This window comes from Anabrus simplex, chromosome 5 (assembly GCF_040414725.1).
Source record: "Anabrus simplex isolate iqAnaSimp1 chromosome 5, ASM4041472v1, whole genome shotgun sequence".
Lineage (NCBI taxonomy): Eukaryota > Metazoa > Arthropoda > Insecta > Orthoptera > Tettigoniidae > Anabrus > Anabrus simplex.
In genome coordinates, this window is record NC_090269.1 from 240,559,898 (window position 1) to 240,577,997 (window position 18,100).

Here is an 18,100-nt window from a genome sequence, read left to right on the forward strand (position 1 = left end):
ATTTAACTATTCATGCTAATGCTCTCACAGATTATAATGCCACTAATAATTACTGCTTCTCAGAGCTACAGGTAAGTACTGATGACTACAGCCCGGATTATATGTAATTACATATTCTATTCCCATATAACCTGCAGCTATAAGGAAAACTAAAATGTCGACGAATCACACTAAATCTTGCTCACAAATTTGTTCATATTAAATTACATATTTATTACATATTTATCTACATAATTAATAAATTTTAGCTATATATTTAATGAATTTTAGCTATATATTTATGTACATATTTCTCATTTTTATATTACATACAATCCGGGCTCTACTGATGACAGGCCCAGAAGTGTTAAGAAGAACCGAGAGATTCTACAACTAAGGGAATTTAATGCTTGGAGTAACTACCCTCACAAAGGGAGAGGGGTTCCCGTATTCACCGAAGTACCATCCGCGAACTCATGGATGGTGAAATGCAGTGGGCTGTCATTCTCAGACTACACACACATGCTGAAAATGACTGCAATGGTCACCCCAGTGCGCACTCTACCTGGGCAATCTACGAGCACAAGCCACTGCAGCGAGTATGAAACCCTACAACATGTGCTCAGGAGTTGCCCTCATGGAGTTGGTTTGGATTAAGCATAGTAACACTGTAAGACCTTTCTGTATTAGCGCGCAGTCTCAAAGAAAAAAAGCCTTGAGGTTCATGAGTAGAGATGGGAATTTGAGAGAGAGAGTGCGCGTGTGTCTCCTTACTTAGCTTATGCTGTCCTGTGTTACCTGCAAATCTCTTCGTTGGATGTTGTCCGTCAGTTGTCAGAAATACACAATGTCCACAGCAAATCTTGCTCACAAATTTGTTCAGAATACAGGGTGTTCAAAAATTCAATTGCCAATCATATGGAGACTATATATTTTTCGTTAAACTAACCCACGTTATGCAAGTACGGCATAAGCAGGAGGTCACAGGGTATAATTTAGAATAAAACAATAATAAATGTTTTTCAGTACTTAATTGTTCTCATGATGTAGCAGGTAGGGACCCTTTTCAGTGGGCTCTTCTTCAACCATTGCCTTCAGTTGCACTGTGTAAACAAAGTGCATGTCTAGCAGTTCTCTAATGTGCAACACCTGATATTGATACTGCCAAGTCATGTAGGCACTACAGTACTACATGCTGTTTAATGGCTCAATGTCAAAGAGCATGATGTGACAACACTGTGGATTGTTTATCTCCTTCGCTACTGGCATACTTACGCATGCTCACTCAATCTAAATACCTGATGAACAAATTGTTAAACGAAATATATTTGTCTCCATATCCATCACTTGGGGCATTGAATTTTCGAATATCCTGTATAACCACTATGTATCATAATTATTTTGCATGCTGACTACTAGAGAGGAATAGAATATATACAGCAAGACTGAAACATAATAAAGGAACAATCTATATATAAGAGTTTTGTCTGTACATTGCTCAGCATTGAAAGAGAAAGGATATTTCTGCATAGGTCGTGTCCACAGTAACAAGGAAATGCGCTTTTAAATTTTCTGTAATTTCTATGTATGTACACTAGCATCAGAAAGTTTAGACTCCGAAAATTAATAATTTTCTTAAGTAATTGTTTTCTGTTTGATAAGTGGTACTTTAGTTCTGTTACTGGATGTATGTATGTATGGATGCTTTCAGCACTTTCATAAAGCTATTTCAGTGCATAGTGCAAGATTTTACTTTATCTTTTCAAAGAAGCTGACTGATTTATGGTCCCCAGCTCTTACTGCCTGGTAACTTCCGGCCCTTTCCCAGGTAATAAACATGCCTCTCTCACGTGATTACTTGTCCTTGCTTCCTCGCTGCCTTGGAAGTCGACAGCCTACAGAAGTTATCCTGAGCAGTTGTATGTTAATCTCTGTACCAGATTGTTTTTCTACATTGTTGTTATCTGGGCATAACTACGGTAATAACACACATCAAACAATTGAATATAGGGAAGAAGGCTAATATAACCCAAGAAAACAGAGCCAAGGCTTGTGGTTATAAAGAAATTGGGTGGTCGAACCAGAAAATAATAATATATTATTTTACTCTATTGGAACCAGAAAATTGCAGAAAAATTGCAAATTTCAGAGTGCAGCGTTTGCAGAGCAGTGAAAGAGAGAGGTAACTAGTAGTCATGAGGACCGACCACGCAATGGACGTCCAAAGAAGACTTCTAAAATTGAAGATATCCACATTTTAATCCTCAGTAAGATTGACAGAAGGCGTACAGCAGTGGATATTTGCTCAGAGATAAATGAAACAACCTGTGTTTGTGACAACAGTGAAAAATTGTTTGCTTGAGGTGGAATTGTTTGGTCGCTTAGCAGCACTGAAACCATTGTTGAAAACTGTACACAAGCAAAAAGGCTACAATGGGCCAAAATGCATGCTATATGGACCACTGAACAATGGAAATGGGTGCTTTGGACGGATGAATCTAAATTTGAAAAATTTAGTTCCAATCGTCGCCGCCCTGGCGAAAGGTTATGGAATCCTGCATAATTCAGTTTGTGAAGCATGGAGGAGAAAATGTGACGGTGTGGGGATGTTTTGGAAATAATCAGGTTGGTGATTTGGTGAAAGTGGAGGGAATAGGCCTACTGGAAAAGAAACAATATCACCGTATTCTTTTGCACAATGCCGTGCTATCTGGAATTAAGCTGATTGGTGAAGGATTTGTTCTAAAGCAAGTAATGATCCTAAACACACCTCTCATTTGTGCAAGCAGTATCTGGAAAGGAAAGAAGCTGAAGGAAAATTGGAATTAATAGTCTGGGCTCTTCAATCACCTGATCTGTCACCTATTGAACTTTTGTGGGAAGAACTTGGACAGGAAAGTGAAACAAATGGCGCCTGGCAGTGCGGATGGGTTGTGACAATGTCTGTTAGAAACCTGGGGATGTATAAACACAGACTTTGGAAAAATTAATAGCTAGAATGCCATGATGCATCTGTAAAGCAGTAATCAAAGCGAAGGGTGGACACATTGATGAACAGGCAGTGCGATTGTGTTTCTAGCTCCCTGTGAATGATCAGTGTAAAGGGAAATCTAGTGAAATGTGTAATAAAACTAGTTCTAAAACCATAGGTATTTCCATGTTGATTTTCAACAAATAGCCTCTATATTTCATGGTAATTGAAAATTCATGGGCGAGTCTAAACTTTCTGACGCTAGTGTACATGCATCATGAGAAAACTACTGAAAATAATTTAATAAAAATCAGTATGTAAAGTCCGAGAAAAAGTCGCTATTATCTAGGCCATAAATAATAATGTTCATGCCGAGTGAAATGGTAGTAGGGGAAGGCCTAAAATGTAATTCTCAAATATTTACGTTAGTGGTTCTATCGATAAATACTACACAAGTTATATAATATTAAATTTCCGATCATTTAGGTCTTACACATTTTTATCGTACCGGCTATAACAGATATTCATTAATTTGAATTTTTGTCCATACCAACCCCAAGCTATGAGAAAATGAGTAAACGGAATTTAATGAAAATCTGTATGTAAAGTCGGGCAACATGGAATATAGATGGACCAGTACAAGGTTTCACTTAACAGTTGTGGTTCATGTAGGCACTGCTACAAAAAAAATAATTAACGTAACCCGTCAATCAGAACGACCAATCCACTACTTTTTGTCAGATGCAGTTATGCATTTTTTTAGTTCATAGTTTATTTTGTATAGTACATATAACCTTTTATTTACTCACAAAAGACTGAGCATTTTTTTTTTCAATGGAATGTTTAAGCAAGGTGCAAAATAAAGGTGAACTATTTTCATTTGGTGGTTGTTGGCAATATGGCTAGTATAGTGGTGTCATCTACAACTACCTCTACTTCTGTAGATAAGTGTTGCCGCTTGTCTGTCGTCGCTAGTACGTGGTCGTATGATTCGCGCATTGATGAAAGTGTATTTTTTTGTGGGATAACTGAAGTTTTTTGTAACTAGTGCAGTGCGATGTCACAGGAACAACAACATAGTGATGAATCACGACGTAATAATCCTTTGCACCCAGGAGTGCCTCTTAACAGTCAGGGATGAGAAATAGTGCGTGGGGACTTGTTTCTTAGCCGGAATACGCAACAGAAATAGGTTCTTTCCAGGCTGATGCAATACGAAGACACGTGTACGATCATTACAGCAGGAACGAATACCTTATCACGACAAAATTACTAATCTCCCTTAGACAGGATATGCTTTACTCTGGCGGCAAAACTTCCTTAAAATCGGTACTGCGAGCCACAGCATTTTTCTGAATAAACTTGTCGGTAAGGATCTCCACGAGGTCATATGGTTGGATGAGACATGGGTGAATGCTGGGGAGTGCCTTACTAAATCTTTGACTGGTGACAGTCCTAAAAGCTCCAGTGATCAACTGACTGGGAAGAGCGCCAAATTAATAACAGCATACGCAGGTTCATCCAGTGGTTTTGTGGAAGGTGGTCTTCTAATGTTTCGATCGAAAAAGAAAACTGATTATCACGAAGATATGGACCATGTTCGCTCTTTAGATTGGTTTAAGAAGCTAGTGTAACTGCTCGAAGGCACTTCTGTCATTGTTATGGACAATGCACCTTACCACTCCGTAATAATGGATGAGACCCCCACTTTGAGCGCCTGTGAAGAACTATTAGTGGAATGGCTGCTGGCAAGAAATATCCCAGCGCATATGGGTATGACTAAATTAGCCTTATATGCACTGGTGAAACAAAACAAACTGGCTTTACCGACGTATGTAGTCGATGAGGTAACGAAGGAAGAAGGGCACGAGGTTGTTAGGTTGCCACCGTACCACTGTCCCTTTAACCCTACTGAGTTGGTATGGAGTGAAGTGAGACATTACATACGCACAAATAACAAGTCCTCCACAATTACTGAAGTGGAAAGGCTGTTCCGGGAGTGTGTTGCTCTAGTGGATGCAGCTTCGTGGAGAAAGAAAATTAGCCATGTCGCAACATTAACTCGGCAATGGCAATAGATGGCATCAGTCACTGTCAGGAGTTGATCTGCCTGGATGACGACAACCAAGGTGACTGTAGTGATGGCAGTGATCAGGAGGGTATAGAGCAGAGGCGCCCAGCACTAAACGGGCAGACAGGCAGGCGATGAGATTCAACCACAGCGATTTTGTGGCTACTTCACAGGTCATGAAGGTCAGTCTCGATCACTGCAGCCATACCAGAGTTTGAAATGGAGGTACAAAATACGGTAATGAAAGAAAGAGGGCATAAATCCACGTAGTTTTCAATTTACGTTGCAAGAAGCAAGTTACTTACGTTCATTGCAGTTTATGTATTTTGACTGGATACAATAGAGTTAGGCCTACAACTTCACAAAAATATTTGATGTATGTTATGTATTACAATTTGCACCATTAAATTTAAAGAGGTGCCTTAGAAACATTTCTAATAAAATATGCAGTTAAGGTGGATAAGCTGTGGCTTGAGGTTGTTTGAAAGCATACCGTGTATCTGGTAGGTATATCAATATTATTGTTGTACTTTTCATCTTGGATAGTAATTATCTGTCCTCGCTGGTGATGAAATTCCCTCTTGCCATTTAGAGGCTAGCTATTATCCTCAACGCCTGTTAAATTTTAAATACTATTTTCAGAAATTCAGTTAAGAAAGAAAGTCAGATGACACTACAACAGTGTGCAAAATCAAGCAGTGAACTTGCTAAATTATGTAATATTACTTTTTGCTCAATGAATAACAGGAAGTTTACTTATTTTAAAAATGCTGCTGTCATGTTCATCCTAGGAGTTGTAAATCGTATCCTGCACCTTCGTAAATTGTAACAAAAAAAAAATGTGTGTCGGTTTCTTTGAATGAATAAGTAAATATAAGAAAATAAAACTGATTCTATATCCAGCGTAGTATAAACCAATCCAGAATATCTTGAAAAGGTCAGTTTTTAGCAGTTATAGCACTTTATGTTAAATACTGCACTCCAATCAGCATATCGCTTAGTAGTGGAGGACCGAGCTCGATAGCTGCAGTCGCTTAAGTGCGGCCAGTATCCAGTATTCGGGAGATAGTAGGTTCGAACCCCACTGTCGGCAGCCCTGAAAATGGTTTTCCGTGGTTTCCCATTTTCACACCAGGCAAATGCTGGGGATGTACCTTAATTAAGGCCACGGCCGCTCCCTTCCCACTCCTGGCCCTTCCCTGTCCCATCGTCGCCATAAGACCTATCTGTGTCGGTGCGACGTAAAGCAACTAGCAAAAAAAAAAAAAAAAAAAAAAAAAAAAGTAGTGGAGGAGAAGAATTGAACGTCAGTGTTCCCTCCCTTGACTGCAAAGTATGTCCACTCTCCCGCTTCACTGCGACGTTAAGCTGCCCGCACTTACGTCGCACCATCCCCGTCGCATTGGGTTAGCCTCAACGGGTGCCCAGCTGAGCACCTCTGGTATAGAGCCTCTACCAATGTGAATAACGTAAGCAGAACAACAACTCTGAATTTTCGTACATTTAATAGATTTTACTCTAAATCTTTTGTGTTAGCAATATCATGATAAGAACTTCGCAGTAGATTTATCTCGTATCATTTAATGATATATTTTATTGTAAAAATTGGGGTGTTGAAAATGCTATTGTCTGCCGATTTCATTTGCATCATTTATCGTAGCGATTACATTAACAAATTTCTCTCACGTTTCCAAAATCTCACGTGTCGTGCAATCAGCTGTTTTTACAGCTGCAACATTGCTCCGTGCACCTCTGCAGTGTGACCAACATTTCGCGCAGCTGTCATGTGCAACCTTAAACTGGCCCACCTATACAGTCTACGCTATAATTTTATTCACCCTGGTTGGAATGGTAGTTTAGGAAAAGACTCCTACAATTTATGATGATGATTGTTGTTGTTTAAAGGGGCTTAACATCTAGGTCATCAGCCCCTAATGGTATGAAATGAGACAAAATGAAATGACAAATTAAAATCCCCAAAACATCCACTGACCACAATTCAAACCGTGAGGATGAAGAATGGATGGATATGAATTTAAAAACGAACGGTGGAACCGACCCACAGTGCCTCACATGCACAGAAGCTGGCATAGAAAAATACTGTTACTGACCAAGGGACTCCTAGAGCACAATACTAAATCGATGATACTTGCAGTCGAAAGGGGTCCAAGTCAGCGGCCCCTCACAATGGTACTTATCGCTAGGAAAGTGGAACCATGGTATTTGTCATGTTGCGGTACTAACCAAGAGTAGAGTAGACTCGCAGTATTCCACAAATTATGGTACTCCTCACAGTTAATGAAATTCGCACATGTATTACAGACGTACGTGGTTTTGCACATTGCAGCGCCATTTACAGGCAACACAAACCTATGGTGTTCATCACATATGGCTATTAACCACAGGGACTCGTACTATCCCATGGTGTTCCTCATAGAGGGTACTAATCATTGGCAAGCCAGAACCATGGGTTCCCTCATCCCATTGTGTCTCATGTAGTGCTACTAATCACAGATACCGTAAAAGCCGTAACGCTCTCGGCTGCTACTAATTACAAACCTATTTAGTACGCAACATTGGGACACACCACATGGGATTATCACCTCTTCCCCTGCTACGCCAGCGTAGTAGGTTCGTGACCTAAAATTTAATTTCTAATCACCTATGTTATTGGTCCTATCGAAAAGTACTACATAACAAAGGTTATAGAGAATAAAATTTCTGATCATCCTCTAACACTAATCAGAGAGAAAAAAATAGGGTCCGACACTTTGAAAAATGAAGGTATCAACCTAAGAAAGACAAGGGCCACGAAGGCCATGAAAATGAAGGACTCCCTAGGCATCCATACGTAATACTGTTGGGGTAAGAAAGGAGGATTCAATTTACATTACATGCCGTAATATCACAGAGTCGGAAGAAAACTAAATAGAGGCCTACAATATAGAAAGCTCATAAAATTGAATAACAATGCATTGACCACTGTTTGTTGTGATGTGCCGTGTATCTTCTGCTGCCAATCATCTGCAATGGAATGGATTACTGCTGCATACCCAGTATAACAGCTTGCCTGAATATTGGCAGGAAGTAGCTGGAGAGATATGTCTTCTTTAGCATGCCATTCCCCTGGTTCATAAATTCTCTGGTACTACTGGTACGTAAACACACTTGTTCATCATAGATTTCAAGCTATACAGTCCCTGTTCTGAGGCACTGATCGGAATGAGCAGTGTGCAGACTTAACGGAATAACAGTAGAAGAGTGTTGACGACTGTCTGCAGCCTGGTCATTCCAGCTCTGGAACTTCGGACTATTCTTTAAAAGTGAGAAAATGTGCAGCTTTTTATTTGATCGTGTATTTCATAAGAAAGCATTGCTTTTAATTGCGACATTCCTTCTGATGTAATTGTAATTACCTATGTTGACTTCAGATGGGAAAAGCAGAAAGACAGTATTTCTGAGAATTCCATTGCAAAGCACGGGTACATCCGCTAGTACGATACATATTCTACCAATTTAATTTACTAATACTAATTTACTAATACTCCATAATACAATCTGTATAAAAATCAGTCTGCAGTGATAAGAATCGAGGGCTTTGAAAAAGAAGCAGCAATCCAGAAAGGAGTGAGGCAAGGCTGCAGTTTGTCCCCTCTCCTTTTCAATGTTTACATAGAACAGGCAGTAAAGGAAATCAAAGAGAAATTTGGAAAGGGAATCACAGTCCAAGGAGAGGAAATCAAAACCTTGAGATTTGCCGATGATATTGTTATATTATCTGGGACTGCAGAAGATCTCGAGAAGTTGCTGAATGGTATGGATGAAGTCTTAGGTAAGGAGTACAAGATGAAAATAAATAAGTCCAAAACAAAAGTAATGTAGTGCAGTCGAACGAAGGCAGGTGACGTAGGAAATATTAGAATAGGAAATGAAGTCTTAAAGGAAGTAGATGAATATTGTTACTTGGGTAGTAAAATAACTAACGATGGCAGAAGTAAGGACATAAAATGCAGACTAGCACAAGCAAGGAAGAGCTTTCTTAAGAAAAGAAATTTGCTCACTTCAAACATTGATATCGGAATTAGAAAGATGTTTTTTAAGACTTGTGTGGAGCGTGGCATTGTATGGAAGTGAAACATGGACGATAACTAGCTCAGAAGGAAAGAGAATAGAAGGTTTTGAAATGTGGTGTTACAGAAGAATGCTGAAGGTGAGATGGATAGATCGAATCACGAATGAAGAGATACTGAATCGAATTGGTGAGAGATCGATTTGGCTAAATTTGACGAGAAGAGACAGAATGATAAGACGTATCTTAAGACACCCAGGACTTTTTCAGTTGGTTTTTGAAGGAAGTGTAGGTGGTAAGAACGGTAGGGGTAGACCAAGGTATGAGTATGACAAGCAGATTAGAGCAGATGTAGGATGCAATAGTTACGTAGAAATGAAAAGGTTAGCACAGGATAGGGTGGCATGCAAGCTGCATCAAACCAGTCTATGGACTGATGACTCAAACAACAACAACTGCATTAATCATTACTAGAGCCCGGATTTCCATGCACTATCAAATCTCAAAATATGCATGCATTCATGCACTATCATATAGCAAAACATGCACGATAAACTGTAAATATGCACAATCAAAATTCACTTCCTTTTGAAACATTTGTACAACAACTAATTTCTCCAAATTGCCTTGATGTAAGCTCGTCCGTTTATCTGTCAGCACATCCTTAAGCACAGAAGTTCTACGTCACAAGAAGTGACAGTGCATAGTTAATTGAAGACATTTGGTCAAATTGTATGTCTTTTGCATTTTCACTACCATACGTCTTATATAAGCTTGACGAATCAAAATCAGGATTTGAACGGATAACTTTTTTCAACTGATATCTAGCTACTGCAGCTATACTTCTCCGTGCGATGATGGCAGACACATTTGAATCTCCTCAATAACTGGCATTGATAGCCTGCTGCGATAACAGTGACGAGTGAGAGTTCCCGGTAGGAAAATCCAGGATAACAATGGAAGAGGGTTCAGAGCTCAGTAACGCGGCGTCACAGAAATGCGATACAAGTTTTATTTTGTTCGTCTAACACAGACGAAAGAATGAGCCTTCAATGAGTAATGCACAATTTATGGTTCGATTTATAACAATGTATAACTGGGACAATTTAATCCCAAGAATTACACAGATCGACGTGGGGCCTTCCGGCTTACGTCAATGTTTACTCAAGCAGCAGATAAAGTGTTTGGTTAATTGGAGTATGTACTAATTTTGGTTGTCATGTAGGATGCCATTAATACATTCTCTCCGTTTCTCAGTAATAGACATTCTGTATAATGTGGAAAAAAGGCCCCAAATTCTGCAAACCAACATTCCTAAAAGGCACTATCATGCAAGTTGGCATAATATATGCGCCAAAGTCACAAGAAAAGTCATATTATGCAATATTAAACGTCCAAATATTCGCTATTAAATCCAAAATTTTCAAAATATGCATTATGCATGAATTTTGTCCTAAAAAGGCCAAAACATGCAAACATGCACGGAAAAAGAACGGTTATTTGGAATCGTTAAGCCATAAAACGAATATTTGTGAAGTTTGAGAATTGTAACCAGCTTATTTACAAACATGCATTTGCATGGAAATCCCGGCTCTAATCATTACTAATCAATTAATCAACCACTAGAAAAGTATTTTAAAAATTCACTTAAAAGACAATCACCATGCAGTCGCAAATCATCTAAGGCAGAGGTGCCCAGGAATGTTGCACCTGAGCAGCACACTGATATGCTGTGCAATGAGCTGGCCTCATGATTGCACATTAAGGTTGCCACCCCTCCGGAACTGCTCCTCCCGGCATGACCGACTAGACTTGCCATTCAGGAGGTGAATACTGCTCTCCCTCCCCACCATCTAATCGTAGCGGTCATCATCTCTGAGTCCGAAAATTTCACACCGGACATTTTATTATTATATATTTTATTTTATTGTGGTTTATGTGTTATATACAATAAACAAATACAAATCCATACGATGTGTCCTTGCTTGAGTAAACCTGTGACAATAAATTCTATTTAACAATATGTCACATACAAAATGCTATTGTATCTTATCAATGCTTTGTCAAAGTAATGATGAAACCAATAACTGGCACAAACATGCAGTACACAGACAAGTGCAAGCTGATTTACAGCTTTCGTCAAATAATCTCACATGCAACCATGGCTTGTGAACTTTCATTACAGAGGAAAACCTCTCACAAGTACATGTTGAACCAAATATTGCGGGAGCTTTGACAGGCTAGAAAGTCTACTTGCGGGAAGTGTTCGTAAAATTATTTTGTCTTTTGATGAGGAAGAACTTATCTCGAAGGCATGCGGTAGATTGGAGATTGATAAGGACCAACTGCAAGTGAACAGGAGCAACATCGACTGAAACAGTGAATGGCCTCGCAAATGTTTGTAGAAGAAGATAGAATAGAATACTTCTTCAAATTGTTTCTTTATGTCTACAATTACTGAATAACACACTTCAAATGCAACACATTCACGAACAGAGTCCATTGTTGAAAAATGTGCTGCGTTCTTGCACACGAGCTGGGTTTTCCAAAGAATAAGTTTTCTATTGAATGCTTCCATTTTCTCAACCATATCAGATACTCCATTATTTTCACCCTGCATAGGAACGTTGAGAGCGTTCATATGATTGGTAATATCAACTAGGAACGCAAAGTATGCTATCCACTGAAGATCTAATTTTGACTCATGTTTGTTTTTCTCATTTAAGAACTATCGCGAGTCCCTGTTTAAAACCTTACCACAGCTGTGAGCTTATATCCGGGAGATAGTGGGTTCGAATCCCACCATCGGCAGCCCTGAAGATTGTTTTCCGTGGTTTCCCATTTTCACATCAGGTAAATGCTGAGGCTGTACCTTAGTAAAGGCCACAGCTGCTTCCTTCCCACTCCTAGCCCTTTCCTGTCCCATTGTCACCATAAGACCTATCTGTGTCAGTGGGGCGTAAAATAGTTTGTAAAAAAAAACTACCGGTGTGTCAAGCCGTGGGGCCTTAGGTAGTTTACAGCGCGTACAACAACTTCCATGACATTTCCTAACTTGGCTGACTGGTGCAAAATGCAATGAACGCCGGGCAACATAGCCTCAGTTTATTTCGTAACAAGGCAATGAATCCGTTTTTGTTGCCTCACATTGCCAGTGCACCATCTGCCGTAACCAATACCAATTTATTCCAATCCAAACTGAGTGCAAGGATGGTTTGATGATGATTGTAGAAGAGCAACTGAGGAGAGAAATGAAGCAAGGAAGAAAATGTTTAGTGGGAAAACATGATCATATGTAGAAGAATTTAGGAAGAAAAGGAAAGAGGCAAACAGAATTTGTAGGAGAAAGAAGAGAGGCAGAGAGGAAATGGATTACAGATTTGGAGGAACAATATGATATGCAAGATGTACGGAAGTTCTATGGGAAAATAAAGGACTTGCAGAAAGGTTTTCAACCACACGCTGTATTCTGTAGAGATAAAGAAGGAAACATGATTGGGAGAAGAGATCGGATTCTTGACCGAACTGTTGAATATGGCTGCAGAGACTGTAACATTGGAAAAAGAGGAAGAAGAGGATGGGCAGCCTTGGCAAGATCCTAGCCTAGATTTAAAACCAGTGCCTGTACCGTCTACAGTAGAAGTAAGGACGCCAATTAAGTACTTGAAGAATAATAAGGCTCCAGGAAGTGATAATATCTCAACTGAGATGATTAAATATGGGGGTGAACAGTTGACGCAACTTGTTCACCAACTAATTGTGGAAGTTTGGGAAACAGAACAAATGCCAGAGCACTGGAGCTTAGCAATTATTTGCCCAATTCATAAGAAGAAAGATAAAGCAAATTGTGAAAATTATAGAGGTATATCTTTGCTTAGTGTGGTCTATAAGGTCTTAGCCAAGGTTTTGTCTATGACACTCCACTGGTTGAGCAGATTCTAGGAGACTACCAAAGTGGCTTTCGACAGGGTAGATCAACAACAGATGACATCTTCACTGTCAGGCAAATAATGGAGAAATGCTATGAATATAATGTGGATGTTCATCAGTTGTTTGTGGATTTTTGGCAGGCTTATGATAGTGTGAAAAGGAGGAAACTGTATCAAACAATGATGGACATGGAGTTCCCAACTAAATTGATAAGACTGGTACAAATGAACCTAACGGGTACTAAATGCATGGTTAAAATAGAAGGAAATCTTACCAAAGAGTTTGAAGTAAACCAAGGTTTGCGGCAAGGGGATGTATTATCTACCCTGCTCTTCAATGTAGTTTTGGAGCGTGTGATGAGAAAGGTGGAGGTCAGTAATCCAGGCGGTACGCTGTTCAACCGTGTAACACAGAATCTGGCGTATGCTGATGATGTTGATATGCTTTCTAGAAGATTGAAAGACCTAGAGGAAGGACTGGATAGATTAGAAAAGGAAGGAGGAGAAATGGGCCTAGGAGTGAATAATGCCAAAACTCATTACCTGTTTGCATCTAGAAGGACCCTAGTTAGGGAAGACTAGTGCATACAATTGAATGGGATTAACTACGAGAGATGTGAAAAGTTCAAGTATTTAGGAGTGCTGGTGACAAAAGATAATTACATGAAAGAGGAAATAAAAGCGAGGATTGCTGCAAGCAATGGGGCTTGCTTAGCTTTACTGAAAGTGTTTAGATCACGCAGCCTTGGTAGAAGATTAAAGTTGACAGTCTATCGAACAGTAATACGACCAGTGGTAAATTGGGGTTGTGAAATGACCAAAGCAGATGAACTGTTGAACAGATGGGAGAGAAAAATACTGAGAAAGATTTTTGGCCCAGTGAAGGAAGGGGAATTTTGGAGAATAAGGAAAAACAAGGAATTGGAAGAACTCTATGGACATCCAAGTGTCGTAACCGAAATAAAAAGCAACAGATTAAGGTGGTTGGGACATGTTGAGAGAAAGCCAGATAATAGGGCTGTCAAGAGGATCTACAAAGGAAATCCAGGTGGTAGAAGATGGAAAGGAAGACCTCAGAAAAGATGGCTGGATGAGGTGGAGGAGGATTTAAGAAAGATGGGAATAAGATGGAGGAGGCATGCAGAAGATCGTGAAGATTGGGCTAGAATCGTCAGAGGCCAAGGCCCTACAAGGGCTGTAGCGCCGAGTGCATCGATGTCTTCTATGGTTCTAAGGACGCCTATACCTGCAGCGGTGGTGGTGGTGTTTATGATAATGGACACCATATCTAAAAAGTTCTCTGCACCACGGAGGTTACTGCCCACTCCTTGGAAATAACTAACTGTGCATTATCCAATATATCTGTGGACTCATCTAAGCTGATTGAAAAGGTGACTAAACCCTTCAGTGCATTAATTGTTGACGTACATAACAAGCTACGGCACAGATGCCACGTGTCACTGTTTGGCAGGAAAGACTGACAATTTCAAACTTGCTGGCTTCCGTAGGGCAGAGTTCTGCTGTGTCAACTTAGAACTCGTACCATTTCGCGATCCGCAAATTGCTTTCTCAATCTCGCTGTTTTCAGAGCTTTTTTGTAACTAGCTCTTAATGCCAGCGTGTTGAGATCATCTTCCTGAAAGCAGGAGAGGATACTATTGAACATACTGCGGTTGTGAGCCACAGATGATTGGATCTTGGAATATGTGTTAAAATGTTTAACTTATGACGGGATCTGCCTGCTGACTGCAATCTTGTGTCTTCAGATCCCTAAACCTTGCTTCACATTCTTCGTCTACTAACGTGTCATTTTTCTTTGTGGACAGCGTTATAGTGGCGCTCAGATAATTTCCAGTGTCCACCGATAGTCTGACAGCATAAGCCTTTAGGATTGTTTCTGTCAGTGTGAAAAAGAACTGCAATTTTCAGTCCGCTTTAAAGGATTGCAAATTTTTGCCACTTCTCTTTTATTATGTGCTTTCCATAATGCAATGTGTTTGCAACAGCACGTCCAACGAACCCCCGTCCTGAACTGTGTATGCTATGTTCCCTAGCTGTCAAACTCGTACAACACACCTGGCCAACTCTACAGTCTGTGCTCTCCACCACATTGAGTGCTCCCCCCAGAGCGGACATGCCAACCAAGCTCTTCACGCGTGATTATTCATTCATTGGATGGGGACGCTAAGCCTTGAGCAGACCCTCCTTGGGGCTATCTGATGGGAGTAGGCTATGTGCTTGCACTGGCTTCCTACTATGATATTACATGTCTTCTATCTCTTAACTCTCATGAGGTTTTCATGATGGGCATCCTTCATAACTGATCCCATAGAGAAACAGGATAAAGATTTAAAGTAAAAGCATGCAGAAATTAATAAGACCACCAGGGGCAGCTCTAGAAATAGCGACCTAGTGACATGTAACTTCCTAGATTCATGAAAAAGTAGTACTTTGTAGTTCAAATTTATACATCGTTAAACAGTGGAAAAAACTGCAGTTATAAGTTCATTAACAGTTCTCACTCGAGTGTCACATGCAAATCCGCTTTCTGCCAGCTCTGGCCTGGCGAGAAGTGTTGGTGCACACGAGCCCTTGGCTGTAGAGCCCGGGCTTAAGTACTGTGTGACAGAGCCTCCTTGTCACAGCAGTGTAATTTGATTGCGTTTCTGATGTGTTCTACATTATGTATTTGGTAGGTGCTCATCTCAGCAGTCTGTTTTCAATGTTTTCATATGATAAGCTCAAAGTGAAGCACTTAAGACAGATGTGACCGTGCTTTCAGTTTCCTTATCTCAGTCCCTTACACGACAGGAAAATTTCAGTCTGTTCTCACTTCAGTTCCGTGCAGAAAACTATGCAGTCCAGGGTTCGATAAACAATCGAGGATAGTTGTAGTCTTGGATGAAAAATAAGAAAATAAAGAAACAGTGAATTCAACCTACAAGAAAATGGAGAATTTTACGGGCTAGATGATGGATGATGAAATGAAATGAGCAAAAATACATTTAGTGTGCTGTTGTAGAAAATGGAATAGTTAGCTGCAAATGAGGACACTTTCTGGAGACCTGCAATTGTACCCAAGGAAGGACTGGCAGTATACCTATGGTACGTATATTTAAATCTATTTAAATTATATTAATAAAGTAGGTAAGTCAACGAAATGAATATCATTCATGTTCATGATAAGTGTTTATTAACATGAATTTAGGCAAGTCCAATATTTTGTAAAAAGTGCAAACGTAAAATATAGCCCTACAAAAAAAATTTAGTTATGAATTTTAAATTCATTTTCCCGGTTATTTCAATCATGAATGTTTTTTGATATTGTAGAAGCTTGTATTACTGAACTGAATTCTACCCAAATTCTGCTAAATGCACACAGGTAAACACAGCAACTTAAGAAGACAGAGAAGGGGCAAGGCGAGAAAAGAGAAATCACGTCCCTGAAAACGAGAAAATACTGCTGATGCCGGCACTGATCACGGAGAAGCACTGAACGTCACGGCAAATGCCATCACCAGAACTGTTGGAACTCACTTCGTTAACAAGGCAGCGATATTTTATTTTGTCGGAAGTGTCAGTCATGCCACAGATGGCGCAGTCACATCCCAGAACTGTGTGAAATGACCTTTAGTTACGCCCATACCAAAATTAAGCATTACGCGCAAATGGAGTAGTAAAGTTGATCAACTGCAAAAATTTAACTCTGAAGTGTACAAAAAAAAAAAAATCGTTATGTAGCTATGATGGGAAAAATGAGTTTTTCTGTTTTCTATGTATACTTTTTCAAGGGGACTTCCTGGTCGAAGCATGGTGTTGCTGATCTTGTGCACCTGAGTGACAAAATGAGAAAAGAACGTATAAACATTAGTCTGTCTATGTTGGGGGAGAGTAAATGTACACACACAAATAAGTTCACACTGCCAACAGTCTGTGGCCAAACATAATTAACAAGCAAGTAAAAACTGATTTGTACAGAACTTAATTATACATTGTAGTCTATTTTGTGGTCATTCGTTTGACATTAAGAAGACACAATGAATTTGAAGATATTGGAAATGAGTTGTTAAATTTTAGTTCAGAGTTGAACAAGGACTTGAGAACATCTTAATAAATCATCAGCATCTAATACAATACACAATGATATGCTCTAACAGTAGGTAAGTTACTGCCATTGCCGAAGATATTTTATAAAAAATACCAGGTTTCAATGTCTGTCTGTAACATGAAACTGTATGCCCTTTGCAGCCTCCTGTAACTTAGAGAACGAACACTACTTCGTAGATTACAGCGTCCTTTCAAAGGACTTCCATTTTCCACCACTCTTTGAAAGGTGAATTTTTTACCACGCCAAAAACTAGATAGTGTTGCTGTGTGAAGATTCTACTCTCCTCATGCAGCAGGTATGCTTTTAAGACAGCCAATATCGCTGGCCGGACACCTTATGTTCATGGTATTTATGTCAGACACACACAACACTAAAAGCCATATAGTAAGTAAATAAAATCACATTTAAGCATTTTTTGACATTTCTACACCAGATAATATTTACATTTCATCTGCTATGTAGTATTCCCCGCCCGGCTACTCATTCCTGCCACCCAGCTGACAAAAATTTCTGCGGAGAACACTGTAGGTCTTATGGCAGGGCCTCTCAAACACCCAAAATCTCACACGTGCAAACCGAAGCGCAGAAGTTATATGCACCGTGCATTGATGCAACTCTGCTGGGTTCGAACCAGCGCTTTGTCTCGGGGCAACTCTATTCTGCTTGGATGGTGGAGCGCTGCAGAGCAAGTGAGGTGGGAGAAGACAGGCGTAGGAGAGAGAGAGACAGCGCTATTGCTCAAAACCAAAAAGTGGGGGATTTGCACTTTTGTCAGCCTAACGAAGTCGTCTTTCACTTTGCACCACACAATACACCCACACATGCACCCTGATACTATGGCGACTATGTGACAGGAAAGGGCTAGAAGTGGGAAGGAAGCAGCTGTGGCCGTAATGTACAGCACCCAGCATTTGCCTGGTGTAAAAATGGAAAACCATGGACTGCCGATGGTAGGGTTCCGACCCACTCTCTC

The 18,100-nt window shown here is 39.9% G+C and overlaps 1 protein-coding gene across 8 annotated transcripts in view; it reads right to left on the reverse strand.

Annotated features, from left to right (window-relative positions):
* Nucleotides 1-18,100, reverse strand: part of Larp4B (La-related protein 4B) — a 965,589-nt gene that overhangs the window by 442,922 nt on the left and 504,567 nt on the right. The window contains exon 2 of one of the 8 annotated variants that reach the window (XM_067147306.2): nucleotides 16,802-16,852. The exons of the other annotated variants lie outside the window; for them this stretch is intronic. The gene's annotated coding sequence lies outside the window, so the exon portion shown is untranslated. The remainder of the gene's footprint in view (nucleotides 1-16,801; nucleotides 16,853-18,100) is intronic. 8 annotated transcript variants of the gene reach the window in all.